General features: G+C 41.2%; 1 protein-coding gene across 8 annotated transcripts in view; it reads right to left on the bottom strand.

The window, feature by feature from the left end:
* Positions 1-16,544, bottom strand: part of Fhit (fragile histidine triad diadenosine triphosphatase) — a 1,536,882-nt gene that overhangs the window by 1,173,730 nt on the left and 346,608 nt on the right. The window contains exon 1 of one of the 8 annotated variants that reach the window (XM_076544515.1): positions 5,970-6,014. The exons of the other annotated variants lie outside the window; for them this stretch is intronic. The gene's annotated coding sequence lies outside the window, so the exon portion shown is untranslated. Of the gene's footprint in view, positions 1-5,969; positions 6,015-16,544 lie in introns of those variants that run through there. 8 annotated transcript variants of the gene reach the window in all.

Raw genomic sequence — 16,544 nt, 5'->3', positions numbered from 1 at the left:
ACTCACAGAAGCAGTCATCAAGGAAGACAGAGGATAACTGAGCATCTGGAAGGGCTTAGTCAGGCATGCATATCATCAAACCCAAGTGACCCACACTCCTACTGCAAATAACGGCTTTCTTCCATCTTTTCTTCTGTGTGCACATGACTATATATGTGTGCAGATACCAGAGGATAACCAAGCATTGTATCTCAAGCATTGTAGACCTTCTTTTTGAGACAGTTTTCACTGGTCTGAAATTTGCCAAGTAGGTTAGGCTAGAGGGTCAGCAAGCCCCACAAATCCATCTATCTCCATCCACACCATCACGCCCCAGTTCTAGGAATCCAACTTAAATTCTTATGTTTGGAAGATAAGTGCTTTGCTGACAAAGTTATCTCCCCAGTCTGTTGCTTGAGTTTTCCTGCCTTGCCCACAGTCAGGATAAATCTCTGTCACCCGCCAGTCCCACAGCCGCTCAGACCCAACCAAGTAAACACAGAGACTTATATTGCTTACAAACTGTATGGCCGTGGCAGGCTTCTTGCTAACTGTTCTTATAGCTTAAATTAATGCATTTCCATAAACCTATACCTTGCCACGTGGCTGGTGGCTTACCGGCATCTTCACATGCTGCTGGTCATGGCGGCGGCTGCAGTGTCTCTCTGCCTCAGCCTTCTGCTTCCCAGAATTCTCCTCTCTCCTTGTCCCACCTACTTCCTGCCTGGCCACTGGCCAATCAGTGTTTTATTTATTGACCAATCATAGCAATACAGACATACAGACCGTCCCACAGCACTTCCCCTTTTCTTTTTTTTTTAAAAAGGAAGGTTTTAACTTTTACACATCTCCAAAGCCAGCTTGGTATATTTGGGAATTTGGGCGTAGCTTCTCTTACTACTTCCTGCTGGAGGGGGGCGCTGTATCTTATGGGGACACAAAGAAAATTTTAGGATCATGGAGTAGTCCGTGAGACTGTATCGTCTGAGCCAGTTGCCTTGAAATGATTCTGGATGTTGGATCATCTGGGCCATGGTGTCATCGGAGACCTTTCAGGTGGTCTTGGCTGGTCAAACCTGATGTATCTTAATCTGGAACAAATCCATAGCCTCTGGCTTTCTGTAGAAACAAAAACAGAGCCTCCTTTCCAAAGCAACATATCCTTACATCCAAATTTTGAAGTCAAGGTACCTTTAAAATATACATTTTGGCATAACTCAACAGCTTTTGCAATCAAATGTTTTTCTTCAGTTACAAATATCAAAGAGAACATAATCCAGATTCTCTGTGTGGTAGCCATCTTTACATGGCTTATTTTTTATATTACCTTGAGCCTATTGCTTAAACTGCAGCCTTTTAAGCCTGAAACGGCGCTGCGGCTGCTGGCTCCGCCCACTTCAGCTTCCCAACATGGCGGTGGTACGTTTTCCGCCAGCTCTGGGAGCCATCAACTCTCAGAAACAGTGGGTCTATGCTTCTTATCAAAGCAGCGTGCAGCCCAGAAACCTCTTTTTGTTTTGTACTAGTAAAAGCTAAATCCACCATGCAGCTTAATGTGCCACTTGCAGAGGCCTCATTCCCGCCATACTGCAGATCGAGCGCACACGCCAGGAACCCGTCAGTAACTCAAACTGGCAGCTGCTGCTCATTTGAGAGAGACAATTAGGAAGCTGCTTCTAGCTCCGTTTTAGAATCTTTTCTCAGGTTTTAGGTAGAAACTTTTGCCCCACGTTGGGCGCCATTTGTTGCTTGAGTTTTCCTGCCTTGCCCACAGTCAGGATAAATCTCTGTCACCCGCCAGTCCCACAGCCGCTCAGACCCAACCAAGTAAACACAGAGACTTATATTGCTTACAAACTGTATGGCCGTGGCAGGCTTCTTGCTAACTGTTCTTATAGCTTAAATTAATCCATTTCCATAAACCTATACCTTGCCACGTGGCTGGTGGCTTACCGGCATCTTCACATGCTGCTGGTCATGGCGGCGGCTGCAGTGTCTCTCTGCCTCAGCCTTCTGCTTCCCAGAATTCTCCTCTCTCCTTGTCCCACCTACTTCCTGCCTGGCCACTGGCCAATCAGTGTTTTATTTATTGACCAATCATAGCAATACAGACATACAGACCGTCCCACAGCACCAGTCTAAAGTATCATCATCATCATCATCATCATCATCATCGTCATCGTCGTCATTATCATCATCATCATTATTGAGGTAGAGTCTCCCTGTGTATCCCTGGCTGGCCTACAGTTAGCCATGTAGGCTAGGCTAGCCTTCACCTCACAGAAATCAACCTGCCTCTGCCTCCCAAGTGTTGTAATTAAAGTCAAGCACAACCAAGAATTATTTTTCAGAACCACAATCCCTGGAGGAATGTACCTGATGTTATTTGAAATCAGGACCTCCCTCTATGAAAGAGTGAGGAGTATGATACTTAATCTGCAAAGATGTATACCTCCTAGCATTCATGACTCAGCAGTCAGTTTCCACACTGACAAGGCTTATCTCTTCCCCCAAGAGGCTCTTACAGATAGATTTGTGTGACATCTCAGGCTAAGACTCACTAGTCATTAAAAATTTTATTCAATTTTCTTTTTCAGATTGCCTCCTCTGAGGCAAGCCAGTCACATCTCAGGAGGATGTTCTCAAAGCCTTGAAGAGGCCATACGAGGAGAAATAAAAACCCCAACAACTTGCATCAACTTGACAGGCACAGAGTGAGATACCTTGGAAGTGGGTCCTCCAGCCCCAGCTAAGCTCCCAGATGACCAGCAACCTGGTCTAAAGGGAGAAGCGCCCATCCTAGCTTGCCCCAAACACCTGACTCTCCAAAATGACAGAAGATAGTGTTACTACAGTCTCAGATGGGTGAGTTTTGGTGTTACTGCTTCTGCAGCAAGAGACAACTATTATGATAGGCTCCTCAAGCTCTGCCTGGTGGCAACCATGTCAAGAAACTGCCAAGCTGGTTTTCACAGTCCACTGCAGCACATCCCATCAAAAGATCAGATCCTGACGTGGTAACCCATGTGCTGGTCTTGTTGCAAACATGTGCCAAGACTCACATGCTACTGTGGTTTTCCTTCCGAGGCTTTATCATTAGCTAGGTTCCTATTTTTCCTTTTCCCCATTGACTACTAAAGTCATTTACCTCAATTCATGGGTCCCTTCTCTTCAGGTTGTCATCTTATTGCATTCTAGCTGATCAGAAGGCAGAACACTGAAAGTATTCTGTCACAAAATGTGCAAGGCCCTTGACAGCATGTACCCACAACAGCCCTTTCAATGGCTAGAGAGAGGACTCTTGATCTATTCCTTAGGAACAGCCCCTTCCATGGGAATTTATTGTACATTAAAGAATAAACTAAAATAAATGTAGTAAATTTACTTATCTATGTTGTCTTGTGACAAGCTTCAGCCGTAAACTATATTTGTTCCCACTGAATACTCAAGGCACTATAGGTAAAGTAAAAGCAAACAAATTATCTGGTCTGTTTTCTAGTTACCAAAGTCATAAGTAAGAGACATCATGAAGAAACAAATATTTATTCACATTCACATGTATGCATAAGTAGAACATTTACATATCAAAGACAATGAAGGATAAATGCCAAGTGAATGGAATGCATGGGTGTTGACAGATCTTCAAAACAGGCTACAGAGCTGAGTTGGTCAGAACAAGCTTTAGGGAGGAATAGTCTTAAGGAATTTTAACTATGGTAGATACCATTATAGTCATCATCAGCTCCACCTCAGTCTCCTCTGGTCCAGCCACAGAGATTCCCACACATCTCTTGGGTCAGGCAGGACTACTTAACTAGCTCTGTCTATCCAATGGGCTGTGACAGCAGACATTCAGAACTAAATCAGAAAAAAAAAAATTTCATTCTCCCGTTTCTCCTCCCTAAGAAAGTCTCATCCTCTGGATGGTCCAACTTTCTGGTGTCTCCAGGCTGTTGGTGGCTCTGTCAGCTTGGGGTCTTCCACAGTGACAGTAAGGAAAGCCACCCTGACATGTGATGGAGAGGGGTCCATGCACAAGAACTAAACCTGCCTTCGCTTATGCCCCTGGGATTTAGGGGTTAATTTGTTATTGTAGCATAGAACAGCCTTTCCTAACTTAAAGGGGAAGATTCCTAGAGATGGAGAAGCAGGGACAGCAGTATTACTTATAAATCATTCCTTACCTGACCTTTCTCAATGACAAATCGGTATACACTACAGTGTAACTTGCTTTAACATGCCTTAACAGAACCAGAAGTGTTTGAATAAAAACATAAAGAGACTTGGAAGGGCACAGGACAATGAGCTGCCTTCTGTGCATGATCACTACAGATCTCACTGTCCATGCGTGATTACTACAGACCTCAGGGCAATGAGCTGCCTCCTGTGCATGATCACTACAGATCTCACTGTCCATGCGTGATTACTACAGACCTCAGGGCAATGAGCTGCCTTCTGTGCATGATCACTACAGATCTCACTGTCATGCGTGATTACTACAGACCTCAGGGCAATGAGCTGCTTTCTGTGCATGATCACGACAGATCTCACTGTCCATGCGTGATTACTACAGACCTCAGGGCAATGAGCTGCCTCCTGTGCATGATCACTACAGATCTCACTGTCCATGCGTAATTACTACAGACCTCAGGACAATGAGCTGCTGTCTGAGCATGATCACTACAGATCTCAGAATAACAGGATTATTGATGACTTTGCCAGAAGCATTCCTTTTTATTCGTGTTCTTTTCCTTCGAGATTACAAGGCATACATTTCCATTTGGAAAGCAGTATTTCCTAACCTCTAAACCTAACACGGATCCTGTGAAACCCTAGCCAAGAGCTAGTCCACAAATAAACAGGTGGAATTCCTTCAAAGCTATCCCATTTACAGTGTGATGCTTTCTCTCTCAGGCGGGAAAGCGTCCCTGCCTGATGGATTCCGCTCTCTGACTAGATATTATGCTTACCGCTCCCTGACTGTCACTCCCTGTTCTAGTCTTAGTTGCTTGTGCCTTACAAAATTCAACACTTTGAAGCAGCCAATAAGAAGCAGAAAGCCTCAAAAGCTCTTTCTGTTACAGAGGCCTTTCCTTTCCCTAGTTGTAAATGGCAGATTCAGATCAATTATTGGGTGGGATGCAGTCACCATTCACTTGCTCTGTAATGAGCTATTCCTCAATGAGTAGGAAATGGTCTCCAAGGAAACTAAAGCAATGGATGCTAGGCAAACCTTTTTGTACTGACATTATCACCTCCAAATCCAGCCCATTACCTCTTTAAATAAATCTTCTTTGAAACTAACTTGTAAGTAGAATTTGAGTCTAAAGACACCATAAAAATAGTTTTTTAAAATATATTATTCTCAAAGCAAAGCTTCGGGCTGAGGATCTCAGGACACACACTAAAATACCAAGTGGAAACTGAAGCATCTACCTTAGCTTCAAATACGTTTGAATAAACATGGTTTGAGGGACAAAGCAGAAAATTAGGGGTTTCAGGGGTACTTCAGTTATCTCTGCACTTCCGAATGCTGAGGGCTGGGCCTTTGAACATTTTAACTAATCTGTCATTTTGAAGAGATTTGCTAGATTGGCCAAGTCCTGACAACCAACATCAGACTGGTCCTTTACCAAGAAAGATTCTGGCAACATTACAGGAAAGATCTGGAATATTTACTAGAGGCTTAAAAATAGCCATAACAGGGCCAAAGATGTGGCTCAGCATGAATGAGGGTGTACTGATCTTCCAGAGGACCAGACTTCAGTTCTCAGCAGCCACATCGGGCTGCTCATAACCACCTGTAATACTAGCTTCAGAGGGATCTCTTACACATACCACACACATGCAACTAAAACAAATACAATAGTTTTTAAAAACCAAAATGCATGATACATGAAGATACTATGTATTTTACCTAAGTCTTTTTAACCCCCAAGCAACACCAATCTTGATCTTCCTGAAATGTTGTTTATGTACAACTGACTTACAGTGCAGTGTATTGTGTCCTCAGTTCCAAGTAACAGAAAACAAACAAAGCTGTGGGAAGACAGAAAGGCTGTTGGTTATGATGAGGTCACATCTTGGACTCAGGAGCATAGATGCAGCCAGTGAGTCTCCCAGTGACAGGAATAGGAAAATGGTCAAGAACCAGGGAGTGTAGGCCTCTTCTCTGCCTCTGAGTACTCACTACTGAAATGATTGGTTTACCTGCCACAGTTCCAGACACATACAGAAAATGACTGCCTCTCTTGGAATTGAAAATACTAAAAGATGAGACTTATTGTATATAGTTTTTCTTACATTAGTTATAACTTTCTTCTTTTTTTCTTTTTATTAGAATAAAAGGGGGAAATATGGTGATACTTTAATTGTGCTGAGATGTGATTTTATTTGTATATTAATAAATAAAGTTTGCCTGGAGATCAGAGGTCACATAGCGAGGTCACATAGTGAGCCATAAGCAGAGTCAGGTGGCAGTAGCACACATCCTTAATCCCATCACATGGCAGGCAGAGTCTCTGTGTGGTCAAGGACACAGCCAAGCATGGTGAAGCCTTTAATCCCAGTACCCCCACTACTACAGGTCACCACAGGTTGTTGCACGTTTCTCACTGACAGGAAGCTTACATGCCTTCAGATTCTAATATCTAACACAAAAGGGAAGTGCTCCTTTCTTGATTCCCTTCCCTCAGAAAGAGCCCCTAGTACTTTGCTGTTTGATTCTGGCTATGGCTGAAGAGCAAAGAAAGGGACTTCAGTTCTCATCAGCATTCATGGTAAACCTCACAAGCAACTGGGAATACCCTACCAGTCTCCCACGATCTGCCTTTCACCACAGCTTCTTCTTTGTCCTGATACATAAATTCATTTTATTCCTCAACTGTTACCTGCAGGGCTCAGTGTATGTGAGCACGACCATAGACTTAGAAACAAGACAGCAAATACAAATATATACTGGATTCCTATGGGTAGACTTAAATATCTAAAACAAAACAAAACAAAACAAATGTGCCAACAGGACTTGGCTTTCAATTGTACTATAGTTTGAATCTTGAATGTTCTCCGAAGGCCTGCGTATTGAAGGCTTAGTCTCTGACCTATGGTATAAGTGAAAGCTGATAGAACTTTAGAAATAGGGCCTCTTGGGAAGTGGTTATCATTGGGTGCTTGTCCTTGAGGAGACTTTTGGGCCTCAGCTCCTTCTCTTTCTATCTCTTCACTTCCTGTTTGCCATGAGGTAAGTGGCCTCCTCTACTGTGCACTTCCTCCATGATAGGCTGCATCAATGGGCAGAGAGGCAACATGCACTAGAAACTTGAAAGCTGATTATGTTGGATATTATTATGTGGTAATAATTGAGAAGACTACCAAACATGACAGAAAACAGTAACACACTTATAGGACAACAAAGTAGTTAGTGAGGAAGAACAAATACCTGGACATGTTGGCAACAGCCATTTAAGACCTTTAGAAAACAAGTCTACACAATGCACATACACTGTAGGCTTGCCTGGAGAGGGAAGGCATCCCTCGTGGAGAGGGCCACACAGCTGCAGCCAGAACCTTGGAGTTTGGTTTCTGCTGACAAGGGCATCCTCATTAGAAGATCTTAGGATTACACTATCTAGTGTGTCCGTCAGGGCATATATCGTTGTCATATGGAAGCATAGCATGTCACTTAATTTATTTTGTTCTGTTTTCTCACAGAATAAACAGGGCTCAGGCTTTCATAGAGCATGGGGTAACACTGGATAAACTGGATTTATCCTGTCCCAGGATTCCATCACCAGCTTATTGGGAAAATACAAAGGACATACCCCACTACTGCCTAGTTTCAGAGACTGGACAGTAAGGTTCCATCTGGAAGAAAAGAATTCGGTCATGAATCAAACCACAAGTGATGGAAAATGAGAGGCCCCCACCCCAAGAAAACTGTGGAGGAAAGAGTCACTTAGCTGGCTCTCATGACACCCTGGACACTGCCCAGGTGTTGTGGTTTAATTCCTGCCTTTGCCTGTGGACTCAGAACATATTCTCTAAAGAGATGTTTTAGGAACAGAGACCTGTAAGGACCCCCTTCCACGTGAACACCTGACCTCCTGCCCTTATCCACATGCCCACATATTTGTGCATACCTTCTACTTCATACCATTGCTATTATTACATTAGGATCTTTTAACAAGTTACGTTAGAACAATTATGCAAATTTTACTATTGTCTTCATAATGAAACTAGAGCCATTAGGAAGTCACTGTAGCGAACATTCTGCTCCTACTAAGTGGCCACCTTAGAAAAATCTCCAAGAAACTTCTGTCCCAGAGGATTGTCGCCTCTGCTCAGGCTTTGTACCATTGAATGCTCACAAAACAAAACAAAACAAAAAACCTTGCTACCCACAATTCTGATGGCACAAGAGTGTTGCCACAACTTTTGCCTTTTGTATTACTAAATACCATTTTTAAAAATAATAAATTCCTTGGATGCACAATGATACTTCTAGATCTCATCCTGCTTTTAAAAGATTCCATATAAACCAGAAATAGTAACACATTTAATGTGTACGGCAGGACTTTAAATACTGCTCTACATTTGTTTAATGGAGGACACTGAAGAGAGGGTTCAACTGATGGCAAAAGCTTCTCTTGTGGTACAGGCAGGCCAACACACCTTGCAAATCATGCTGAAAAGCCCTGTTACATTTTGCCTGACGCAGGCCCCTGGGGTGGCACATCTGTGAAAGGAGCCTGTGGTCCCATTAGTGAATACATGCCTTGAAGCTTGTTGCGTGAAGTCCTTGTTGCAAGGACATGCTTTCAGACTTTGTTCATGCTCTCATGAACAACTACTGCAGAAAACATTCACATGCAGTTTACAACTTTACAGACATTAAATCATTAAGAAGGAAGAACATTATTCTGACATGAATTGTCCAGCTGGGAGGTCTATAAATCCTGTAGTTCAGACACCACTTCACATGTGTCTGCAAGAAATGCATACCTCATGACACACTGTGAAGGAAGGTCAGTCAGACACCACATCAATGAGGTAACATTCTCCCCTTGGCTCTCTCTCTCTCTTTCTCCCTCTCTCTCTCTCTCTCTCTAATCTGTATTTTCATAACTTGGCCAGTTACATTTCCATGTTTCTGAGGATTTTAAACACAGAAAATTGTGACTCAAAATAATGATCAGTTTTGAAAGAAATCCTAATTCAGAATGATTCAAAGAGAATACAAATTCAATGACCACCCTGAGAACTCAAGTGATATATCTCATACTCAAATTTATGATAACTTGAAATATCCTTAACTCTTTTCAGGAATCTGAATTACAGTAGTATAGAAACAAAGACTAGCAAACCCCACATGAGGCCAGGACTTCTGCCTTTCAGTCCACATGCAAACACACCTAACTACTCTCTCTTTAACACGGAGGATCAGTGGGCTGGAGAGGTGCCTCAGAGCCTAAGACTGCTCAATGTTCTTGCAGAGGACCCAGTTTCAGTTCCCAGCACCTACATGTGGCTCACAATCCATTAGCTCCAGTTCAAGGGGAGCCAACCCCACTTCTGACCTCTGTGTGCACCAGGCAGGCATGTGGTTCCCAAACATACATGTAGGTGAAACACTCATACACATAAAATAAAATAAATGGATCTAAATTGTAAAAACCAAGGGTTGCTGGTTTACTTTCCTGTGCACAGGACAGTCCTACAAAAGAGCTTGAGACTCAGGTCTCTGAGTGCTTCCAGAAACATGTAGGGCGACATGTCAATCAATGTGGCTTTGTATTCCCCTAGGTCTCGGTTTTCTGGAGGGGCTGGAACAGGGAGAAAGTGAGAAAGAGACCACATGGCCAAACAGCTTCATAAAGAAGTCTGCAAAGAATAACCAAAGTGGATAAATCAGAAAGCAGAAAAGATACAATTTTCCCTCTAGATGATTTCACTAGGAGGAAGAAAGATTCAAAACCATTGAACACTTTTTCTGATAACCACCTATGGCTTTCTCCAAAGAGATGAATGTAAAGTTGGGCAAGTTGTTTTCTGTCCTGTCAGGAAAATATTTAGTAACAGCCTTGTAAAAGTAAGTCCTCGCTGCTGCCCCAGGGAGCTGTGGATTTGCTTTGCAGCGCTGTTTCTTTCAACAGCTTCCTTTGTTGCTCTGTGTGTTCTCCCACAAAAGGCCCGATCTTGTTCTACAGATAGGTTTGTCATTCTCTCTGCATGAAGACTGTGCAAATACACAAACCATGTGAGCTGACTCTGTCTGATAATCCTGGCCAATGGTGCCTCCATCTATTGGACGTCCAGGAAGATGCTGCCTCAGTCTGTCTGATGGTCCTAGCTGATGCTGCCTCAGTCTGACGGTCCTGGCATACACAGGGTCCTAAGTGTGTTACATAGATAGGGTGGTAGGGAAGGTGAAGTTCATACTGATGACTCCAGGAGGGAACACTGGGTGGCTAGTTGCTCTAAAATTTTCTAAAGGTAAAAGAACTGTTAAGTAGTATATTTATAATTCACTGATGGAAAGAAATACTACCTAGCTAAGGTGTACATATTATTTAAGAAAGCATTATTCAATGGTAGCAGAAATAAACCTCCATGATGAGGAAATCCAACAGAAAGTGAATAGTACCATTTACTACTATGGAGGTAAATCACACAACTATTGAACTTTGTGATCCCCTAGAGCAAAAATGATACTCTTCAGTATGAAAGATAGGATTATTTATGTTAAACAAGGTATATCCTTCCTAACTACATCAAATCGAAACCTTATGTTTTCCTAGTTATAAAATGATTGACTTTAATTGAACATGTCTCACGTCCTCACTCTGTGACCTATGGGCAGGTTAATGAAATTCTCAGAGTCATCTCCAGGTGTATAGATATCACTGATGATAGTGCTGACTTGTAGAAATGTTATGAGAATTTAAGACGAATTAAATTGAAATGAATTAATTTTTTATTAAACTCTAAACAAATGATATTGCCAGCAATAGCAGTAGCAGCAACATCTTGAAATAATGCCCCATTCCTCTAAGAGAACACTTTGGATAGTCCGAGCATCCTCTTCTGAAGATTTTTCTTTGCAGGAAACCAAACCTTTCATTAGCTTCACCTTCTGAAGCAAACGCAAGTGCCAGTGAAGGGATCGTCTACAATTGAACATGGACTGGTAGAAGGGCTGGGCTGTCTACATTGTTCTAGGGAACCTCGCATCTCTCATCACAGTCAGAGGTTAAGAATCGCCACCACCAATAACCATCCAGTTGAACTTTTCTTTTTTCTCCAGTTGAGAACAACAGGATCCAGGCCAGGGGCAGAGCTCGAGGGGGGGCGCTCAGGCCTTAGACTACATTCCCTTTGTGGTCTCAACCAAGCCTGTTCTCAAGACCAATCATGATTCAAGATAGGTGGGATTTAAACTCCAAGGCCAGTGTGCTGGGCTCCACACCCTTTACCTAAGGCAGCTGTTTGTGATTAAAAGATCCTGAGCTCCAAAGGGGGAAGGCCTATGTTTACTTCTGTTTGGTAATTTGCCAGATATATAAGCAGGAAAGGATTTAATCATCTGTTTTGTTATTTATAAAACAGTCACAGTAAGATTTGTGTTGTAAGTGTACCAGAAGAGTAAGAAAATGTACAGGACATACAAAACTGGAGGATATGTCAGGTTACTTACTGTAGATGTGGCTCAAGTGCTACAATGTTGTACCTGGTTTCCTTAGTTATTGTCTAAAACTGAAGTCCTTCTAGAAATGAGTGTGGGCCTTCAGCGGCTCTTTTATTTTCCCTACCACCTTCACGCCAATATCTTAACCCACGCACAGATATAAGCCCTACAGCCTTGGAAGTTTTCCTGATGCCTGCTACTTACCCTATTGTCCATATTTCTCAAGCTGCCTTAGGATTTCACTTACATTCTTCTTGGCCCTTGTAACAACACCTCAGACAAAATGTTGACTGCCAGGTACCATTGTTCTGCTCTCTATCACTATCCAGTTCACTGTACTTGTTCCATATAAAGGGATCTTTGGTAGAATAGTTTCTGGCATTTTTCATAGCACATAGAATTTATTAAATCTAGGTTACGTGATTCCCATAATTATGCAAAAGTAAAACCACAAGACAGCTAAACTCACAACATTTTTGAGCTTTCACTGTATGCCAGATACTGTCCTCAGCACTATAATCAAGTACAATCCCCTAGAAACCTTGAGCAGTGAGAACTCAATAATCATTTCTGCTATGCAAATATCTATATCACTCACAGCTCATCCTGATCAGATATCACTGAAGAAGTGATTATATAGACATAGATTATTGACTCAAGTAAAAAAATAATTTCAGGTTACCAGAAGACCTAATCTCAATCTACCTGGTAAGATGTTAGGGTCCATTTAGCAAGAAAAAATTCAACCTTCTAATACAGATGTTAAAAATCACACTACCAATGAAACCTATGATTTCATACTGACTAGCTGATTTCAGGCACTGCAAAAGTCCAATTTTTTAATCATATATATATATATATATATATATATATATATATATATATATATAATTGGTGGGCATGGTGGCACACATCCATTATGCCAATGAGACAGGAAGATTATTGGGAGTTTTAGGCCAGCCTAGGCTACATAACCAGATCCTGTATCAAAAAAGCACAAGTATGATTTTAGTGAATTTTTTGTTTATTTGTTTCAAGACAGGGCTTCGCTGTGTAGCTTTGGAACCTGTCCTGGAACTTGGTCTGTAGACCAGGCTGACCTCGAAATCACAGAGATTTGCTTGCCTCTGCCTCCAGAGTGCTGGGATTAAAGGTGTGTGCCACCACTGCCCAGATGATTTTAGTAAATTTAATCATGTGACAAATTACCCCAAGTGAAGCCAATTGTTGAGTTAAGGTTTTAGATAGAAGGCCTTAAGAAAATTTGACTGCTCATACTGTGTGTTTAAGGTAAACAAATTTACTATGCCCGTGAGTCCAGGTCATTCAGTTAAGAATGCAGTTTTAAAAATTAGAAAGGTTTTGCCTATCAGAGTTGTAAACTTCCTTGTGCTGGCTAGCTTTGGCCAACTTGACACAAGCTAGAGTTATTTGATAACAGGAAACCTCAACTGAGAAAATGGCCTGTGGGGTGTTTTCTTGATTATTACATGGTGTGGGAAGATCCATCCCATAGTGGATGGTGGTACTCCTGGGTGGGTTGTCCTAAGTGCTACAAAAAAACAGGCGGAACAAGTCATGAGGAGGAAGCCAGTAAACCCCTGCATGATCTCTGCTTCAGTTCCTACCTTCAAGTTCCTGCTGTGTTTGAATTCCTGACTCGACTTCCCTGGATGATGAAATAAACTTTCTTCATCGAGTTGCCTTTAGTCATGTTGTTTTATCACAGTGATGGAAAGCTAATTAAGATGCTGCCCTTCAAGTATTTTAGAAGTATTTATAAGGAAAGTAAACATGTTAAAATTTTAAATACATTTGAAAATATTGATGGAGGAATCTGACTAGGTAAACACCAAAGCTTAACTCAAGATGATTTAAATATAATTGCGCAGGTAACCTGAGTTAATATAAATGTTTTTAGAACTCAAGTTTAAATTCTAGTGTTAATAAATTAAACATCCATTAAAAGGCTAAAATAGAGGAAGGAAGCCCATCTGCAGAGAGAAGTGGTCTTCTAACAGGCCTGTCTGATGGGTATAGAACTTAACAAAGAGATAAGCTCTGTACAGATCTGTTATTTCCCAGAAGCATTACTACCTGGGATGGGAAGACTCTCCCCAAGAGTGGGTGTTACCTTCCAGCCACAGCAGCCCCGACAGAAGGAAGGATGATAAAAAAGCATTTGATTCTTGCCCACCTGCCTTCTCTGCCTGCTGATGAGAGCATCTACTCTTTGCTGCTATCAAGATTTACTGATCCCTGGAATCCAGCTTCTTCATCCTTCCAAATTAGAGTGAAGACCCATGGCTCTTTAGGAATTCTCTCAGCTTTCATCATGAGTGGGACTCACGAGGCATCCAACACTGGAGACTGAGTAGCTGCAGAGATCTCAAGATCTCCACTGTGAAGGTAACCATCATCAGACTGTCCATTCCAAATTGTGTACGCCAATCCTCTCTGTACTATATATTCATTCTATTGGCTTGGTTTCTCTAAAGAGTCTGATTAATATACCCTATAAGCAAAGGCAAATCTGTGACATGCCTTGGTCTAAAAGTCCTTTGGTCAGTTGTTACATCTAGGGGTCATTCCAGAGTCCTACCCACAGTCTATGAGGACCTGCAGAATTGACTCTAGCTTCTCTAACCTTACCACTGGGTCTCTTCCTGTACCATACTATGCACAGTCACACTGGTTTGTTTTTCTCTTCCTGTTGTGCTAAAAGTTCCTACCTGTGGATGCCAATTATATTTGCAGTTGCCTCCAGTTGCAAATGCTTTTCCCCAAATCCTTTGCATGGTAGGATCATTCTTGACATTAAATTCTCAGCTCAAGTGTCACCTTTTTCAAAGGCCTGCCCTAATTGTCTCTTCCTTGAACAGTTTCTGATGCCTTAATATGTTCTTTCCACTTAGAGGTATATTCAGTGTCTGAATTATGACAGTAATTTATTGGTGCCAATATTTATACTTGTCCTCTCCCCCAAATAAAGTAAAAACTTCAATAAGAATAACATCTTGTCTTCCTTAAATTACTGCCTGAAACACAGTAGGTGCTCAATAAATATCTGTTGCACTGATGAATCATTCTTTCCTTAATGGAAAGTTATTTTTAAAGCATACCCCTATGTAACATAAAGCCTGTTGACCCAATTATCTGGGGTTTATTTGACAAATCTGATTTTCTTATTTTGGGGTTAATATCCATGAATTGCTAAAAATGGGCTAGACGCCAAGTAGAGCATACAAGCAAATATGATCCCTCCCCAGGACACTTGCCATCTAAATTATGAAGATTCAAAAACCTTGGCAAGATGCCTATGCTAATTAAAAAGTGGTCCAATATTCATGAGAAGTACTTGAAAAGCCATTATTTTTGCCTGAAATCTTCTTGGCTGTTCCATAATTAATATGTCAGTATCATCAGAAGGCTAAGAGATCAAGAATGGTAAAAACATTGTTTCATGTAACAACACTCATAGGGACAATGGTACTTAGCAAAATATCACAGGGACTTGTGATGGGAGGAAGTAATCCAGACTCAGAACAGGAAATGCTAGATGCCTGGGGGACAGAAGGGGATGGGAGCCATTGCTATCAGAACAGAAAAGAAGGGTAGTCAGACAGGTATAGAATGGGAAAGCACATTCCAGAGATGTCTAGGAATGGACAGATCCAGAATACCATTTGTTAGGGAAAGCATCACAATCAAGAACTACCTTCTCTCCCTAGTTTTAAATAAGTCTCTCTAATTGGCTCAAGAAGCATTCTCTATTGCCTACTCATCCAGTCCGATTCCTCAGCATCTTATTCCTAATCCTAAAATGCTTTCTCCAAAGGCAGACACCATGTACATTAATATGCACTAGTAACTCGTGAAAGGCCTTTTCAGACTTGAGATTTATAATACACCTCAGTTGTTGGCCAGAGTGAATCTAAGAGATAATTGGATCTATCATTTTATAGCAACTTTTGTTTGACTAGATTTGTACATATTCCCCATTACATCATTTTTAATCATATATATATATATATATATATATATATATATATATGCACACACACACATATATATATTAATTACAAGGGAATATATATATATATATATATATATATATATATATATATATATATATATATATATTCCCTTGAAATTAATGGAAGTTAGTAACTCATTTCCTTTTAGCCGTGGCCATTTCAGAATCTCTGTACTCCAGGCAGGACCAGGTTTAGTCCATGCTGTTAGGAGAAATCCCCACCCTCACCTCTTAGCTCTCTTGACTTGGCCGTATAGTTCTGTTCCAATCATTATGTGTTTATTTGTATGTATGTCTTTTCTTGTGAGTTTGTATTTTGCTTTGAAATCATGTGTGATACAAATAATGAATAATTTAGTGAAAATTTAAAACTCTATTTTATGGAAAAAAAAATGTATGCTCTGGGTTCTGGCCAGAATGGACTCAATGTCCAGAAATTAGTCAGAGCTGAAGTACACCAAGAATTTCATGGAAAAGAACAAAGATCATTTAAAAGCAAGAACTTCTACTTTAATTGTAAATACTCTTTTCTGTGAAAACAAAAAGGGAACATTTCCTCATAAAGCAGGAATTCTCAGCAACAAAGGGTTGGGACTCCTTTGGCAAACCTCTCTATCTCTCTGAAAATATTAACATTATGATTCATAACAGTAGCAAAATTATAGTTATGTAGTAGCAACAAAAATAATTTCATGGCTGAGGTCACCATAACCTGAGGAACTGTATTACAGGGTCACAGTGTGAGGAAGGTTGAGAACCACTGTTGTAAAGGCTCACTGATAAACCTGAATGTCTATGTGGAGAATAAGAGAACATTTGCACTAAATGGAATCCTAGAGGTCTGTC

The sequence above is a fragment of the Peromyscus maniculatus genome, chromosome 9, assembly GCF_049852395.1.
Source record: "Peromyscus maniculatus bairdii isolate BWxNUB_F1_BW_parent chromosome 9, HU_Pman_BW_mat_3.1, whole genome shotgun sequence".
Lineage (NCBI taxonomy): Eukaryota > Metazoa > Chordata > Mammalia > Rodentia > Cricetidae > Peromyscus > Peromyscus maniculatus.
This window is presented reverse-complemented; position numbering and strand designations above follow the sequence as displayed.